This window comes from Paralichthys olivaceus, chromosome 3, assembly GCF_024713975.1.
Source record: "Paralichthys olivaceus isolate ysfri-2021 chromosome 3, ASM2471397v2, whole genome shotgun sequence".
Lineage (NCBI taxonomy): Eukaryota > Metazoa > Chordata > Actinopteri > Pleuronectiformes > Paralichthyidae > Paralichthys > Paralichthys olivaceus.
Window position 1 is genome coordinate 2192411 of NC_091095.1, and position 6310 is coordinate 2198720.

Consider the following 6310-nt stretch of genomic DNA (forward strand, 5'->3'; position numbering starts at 1 on the left):
GCTCCTCCGTGCAGAATATCCACATTCTCTCTTCTGGTGTTGTTAGAAAACATTTTAGGGATTTCAAACATGTCTGTGATTTAACAAACCATGTGATCCAAATTGCCCCCACTGTCTTGCAATATTGAGCATTTCTTTTCTTTGTTGTGGTGTAGCAGAAAAATGATGTTGTATGGGCTCGAACTCTGAGAGTGGAGTTAGAGTTATATACTGTATAATTTGAGAATCTGTCTGACAACCTTGATGACAGCATCCTGATTCATCAAAAGCCACAACCCTACGACTATTAGCATGGAAAAACCTGTCATGATGAAGATGGGGTTTCCATCATAATTGATATCATAATAACTCCATCATGCAATTTGAAAAGCCCCTGGGGACGGACAACACTAATAATAGATACAGGATGAAATCAATATTTTTGTAAGGGTTATGTTTGACATCATGGTGTCTTGTGTGTTCCAGTTCTGCTTTAGCTTCCTTTTCATCTGTGTTAAAATCAAACTCAAACTGTCCTTTAACACTCACTAATTGATGCTGACCTGGTTTTTCAGGTTATATGACAGACGCATCTATTACTGCTACCTTGTCCCTCTCTCTGTAGCTGAAGGAGGAGCAAAGCTCAACTAAGGCTCAATGTAAAACAAAGAAAAATTACCACTCTGTTGTTGGAGTAGTGAGGAGTAATACCACTCATCATGGAAAGAACAATACTCTATTGTATATTTTTGCTTGGATATTTTCATGCATCCTGCGCACAAGGTCAGAATTCATTGCAAGTGATTTTTGTCTGCATTTTAGGATACGTACTTTAGGAGAGTAAACAGTAGAATACTTCAAGAGCAGCTCAGTGGTGGTTAGTGATTTGTGTGTGTTATCCATTTAAAATTCAGAAAAATAATACTATATGTTTTTGCCTGTTATTGGTGTCTCGCTCCGAAACCTACGTGAATGAGGGGTAATGTGGTCGTCCTCTAACCAGATAGTTGGCGGCTCGAATCCCAGGTGTCCCTTGACAAGATGCTAACCCTAACCCCCACATAGATGTTGAATGTACTAGTTGGCATGTAATGTAATGTTGTCTGATTAAACAAACATAATTTCCAATTGCTGCAAGCAAGATAAGACAACAATGATTACACAAAAAGAAATTGTGTTTTTCATTGCAACATGTGAAAAATATGATTTATCAAAACCAACCATAAGAATAAATACATATAGGCTACGGCTGTTGGACCAAACCATCCAAAAGTTAAAACTTGGTAAAGGGTTTTCAGAGTTTAATTAATTACTTGATTTAATGGGATTAAAAAAAACAATTCATTGGGTTTATTTCATTTCCAAGATGACATTTGGTACTTGAATGTCTCTCTGTCAAGGACATTGGAGAATCATTAACACACACACAAATGTAAATCCTGGTCAGCAGACTCAGGTTCCACTCTCTCACCTGTAGTTGATTTGTACTTGGTTTGACGGCAGAACTTTAGGACACTTTATACATGTCTTACATCTGATTGTGATTAATACTAAAACAGAGAAAAAGTTAATTTACCTTGTGTAAATAGATGAATTTCCCACTCTGTTGTAATGAAGAAACTTGTTATTCAGGATTCCTAAACACTTTTTCTCTTTCTCATAATGTCTCTTTACATTATCAACACCAACCATGACTGCTAATCCAACCTCAACAACTGCAGTGACAACCACAACAACTCCAACTACAGTCGCAACTACAGCAACTACAACCATGACCACAACTCCAACAACAACAACTACAGCCCCAACAACAACTACAACTACAGCTCCAACTACTACAACTACAGTCCCAACAACAACTACAGTTTCAACTACTCCAACTACAGCTCCAGCCATAACAACTACAGCTTCAACTACAACAACTCCAACCACAACAACAGCTTCAACTACAGCTCCAACTACAACAACTACAGCCCAAACAACCACAACTACAGCTCCAACTACAACAACTACTGCTTCAACTACAACAACTACAGCTCCAGCTACAACTACAGCCCCAATAACCACAAATACAGCCCCAACAACCACAACTACAACTCCAACTACAACAACTACAGCTTCAACTACAGCAACTACAGCTCCAGCTACAACTACAGCCCCAATAACCACAAATACAGCCCCAACAACCACAACTACAGCTCCAACTACAACAACTACAGCTTCAACTACAATAACTACAGCTCCAGCTACAACTACAGCCCCAATAACCACAAATACAGCCCCAACAACCACAACTACAGCTCCAACTACAACAACTACAGCTTCAACTACAACAACTACAGCCCCAACAACCACAACTACAGCTCCAACTACAACTACAGCCCCAACAACCACAACTACAGCTCCAACTACAGCCCCAACAACCACAACTACAGCTCCAACTACAACAACTACAGCTTCAACTACAACAACTACAGCCCCAACAACCACAACTACAGCTCCAACTACAACTACAGCCCCAACAACCACAACTACAGCTACAACTACAACAACTACTGCTTCAACTACAGCAACCACAGCTTCAACTACAACAACAACAGCCCCAACCACAACTACAGCTTCAACTACAGCTCCAACTACAACAACTACAGCCCCAACAACCACAACTACAGCTCCAACTACAACTACAGCCCCAACAACCACAACTACAGCTCCAACTACAACTACAGCCCCAACAACCACAACTACAACTACAACTACAACAACTCCAGCTACAACTACAGCCCCAATAACCACAAATACAGCCCCAACAACCACAACTACAGCTCCAACTACAACAACTACAGCTTCAACTACAACAACTACAGCCCCAACAACCACAACTACAGCTCCAACTACAACTACAGCTCCAACTACAACAACTACAGCTTCAACTACAACAACTACAGCCCCAACAACCACAACTACAACTACAACTACAGCCCCAACAACCACAACTACAGCTCCAACTACAACAACTACTGCTTCAACTACAGCAACCACAGCTTCAACTACAACAACTACAGCCCCAACCACAACTACAGCTTCAACTACAGCTCCAACTACAACAACTACAGCCCCAACAACCACAACTACAGCTCCAACTACAACTACAGCCCCAACAACCACAACTACAGCTCCAACTACAACTACAGCCCCAACAACCACAACTACAACTACAACTACAACAACTACTGCTTCAACTACAACAGCTACAGCCCCAACAACCACAACTACAGCTCTGACTACAACTACAGCCCCAACAACCACAACTACAGCTTCAACTACAGCTCCAACTACAACAACTACAGCCCCAACAACCACAACTACAGCTCCAACCACAACAACTACAGCTTCAACTACAACAGCTACAGCCCCAACAACCACAACTCCAACTCCAACTACAGCTTCAACTACAGCCCCAACAACCACAACTACAGCCCCAACAACCACAACTACAGCTCCAACTACAACAACTACTGCTTCAACGACAACAACTACAGCCCCAACCACAACCACTACAACTCCAACCACAACTACAGCTCCAACTACAACAACTACAGCTCCAACCACAACAACTACAGCTTCAACTACAACAACCACAGCTCCAACTACAACAACTACAGCCCCAACCACAATAACTACAACTCCAACCACAACAACTACAGCTTCAACTACAGCTCCAACTACCACAACTACAGCTCCAACTACAACTACAGCCCCAACAACCACAACTACAGCTCCAACTACAACAACTACTGCTTCAACGACAACAACTACAGCCCCAACCACAACCACTACAACTCCAACCACAACTACAGCTCCAACTACAACAACTACAGCTCCAACCACAACAACTACAGCTTCAAATACAACAACCACAGCTCCAACTACAACAACTACAGCCCCAACCACAATAACTACAACTCCAACCACAACAACTACAGCTCCAACTACCACAACTACAGCTCCAACTACAACTACAGCCCCAACAACCACAACTACAGCTCCAACTACAACAACTACTGCTTCAACTACAACAGCTACAGCCCCAACAACCACAACTACAACTCCAACTACAGCTTCAACTACAACAATAACAGCCCCAACAACCACAACTACAGCTTTGACTACAACTACAGCCCCAACAACCACAACTACAGCTTCAACTACAGCTCCAACTACAACAACTACAGCCCCAACAACCACAACTACAGCTCCAACTACAACAACTACAGCTTCAACGACAGCTACAGCTACAGCCCCAACAACCACAACTCCAACTCCAACTACAGCTTCAACTACAGCCCCAACAACCACAACTACAGCCCCAACAACCACAACTACAGCTCCAACTACAACAACTACTGCTTCAACAACAACAACTACAGCCCCAACCACAACCACTACAACTCCAACCACAACAACAGCTCCAACTACAACAACTACAGCTCCAACCACAACAACTACAGCTTCAACTACAACAACCACAGCTCCAACTACAACAACTACAACAACTACAGCCCCAACCACAATAACTACAACTACAACCACAACAACTACAGCTTCAACTACAGCTCCAACTACCACAACTACAGCTCCAACTACAACTACAGCCCCAACAACCACAACTACAGCTCCAACTACAACAACTACTGCTTCAACGACAACAACTACAGCCCCAACCACTACCACTACAACTCCAACCACAACTACAACAACTACAGCTCCAACCACAACAACTACAGCTTCAACTACAACAACCACAGCTCCAACTACAACTACAGCCCCAACAACCACAACTACGACTCCAACTACAACTACTGCTTCAACGACAACAACTACAGCCCCAACCACAACCACTACAACTCCAACCACAACTACAGCGCCAACTACAACAACTACAGCTCCAACTACAACAACAACAGCCCCAACCACAATAACTACAACTCCAACCACAACAACTACAGCTCCAACTACCACAACTACAGCTCCAACTACGACTACAGCCCCAACAACCACAACTACAGCTCCAACTACAACAACTACCGCTTCAACTACAACAACTACAGCTCCAACTACAACAACTACCGCTTCAACTACAACAACTACAACCCCAACCACAACAACTACAGCCCCAACCACAACTACAGCTCCAACTACAACAACTACAGCCCCAACAACCACAACTACAGCTCCAACTACAACTACAGCCCCAACAACCACAACTACAGCTCCAACTACAACTACAGCCCCAACAACCACAACTACAGCTCCAACTACAACAACTACTGCTTCAACTACAACAGCTACAGCCCCAACAACTACAACTCCAACTACAACAACTACTGCTTCAACTACAACAGCTACAGCCCCAACAACTACAACTCCAACTACAACAACTACAGCTTCAACTACAACAGCTACAGCCCCAACAACCACAACTACAACTCCAACTACAGCTTCAACTACAGCTCCAACTACAACAACTACAGCCCCAACAACCACAACTACAGCTCTGACTACAACTACAGCCCCAACAACCACAACTACAGCTTCAACTACAGCTCCAACTACAACAGCTACAGCCCCAACAACCACAACTACAACTACAACTACAACCACAACTACAGCTTCAACTACAGCTCCAACTACAACAACTACAGCCCCAACAACCACAACTACAGCTCCAACTACAACAACTACAGCTTCAACTACAACAGCTACAGCCCCAACAACCACAACTCCAACTCCAACTACAGCTTCAACTACAGCCCCAACAACCACAACTACAGCCCCAACAACCACAACTACAGCTCCAACTACAACAACTACAGCCCCAACCACAACCACTACAACTCCAACCACAACTACAGCTTCAACTACAGCTCCAACCACAACAACTACAACTCCAACTACAACAACTACTGCTTCAACTACAACAGCTACAGCCCCAACAACCACAACTACAACTCCAACTACAGCTTCAACTACAGCTCCAACTACAACAACTACAGCCCCAACAACCACAACTACAGCTCTGACTACAACTACAGCCCCAACAACCACAACTACAGCTTCAACTACAGCTCCAACTACAACAGCTACAGCCCCAACAACCACAACTACAACTCTAACTACAACCACAACTACAGCTTCAACTACAGCTCCAACCACAACAACTACAGCCCCAACAACCACAACTACAGCTCCAACTACAACAACTACAGCTTCAACTACAACAGCTACAGCCCCAACAACCACAACTCCAACTCCAACTACAGCTTCAACT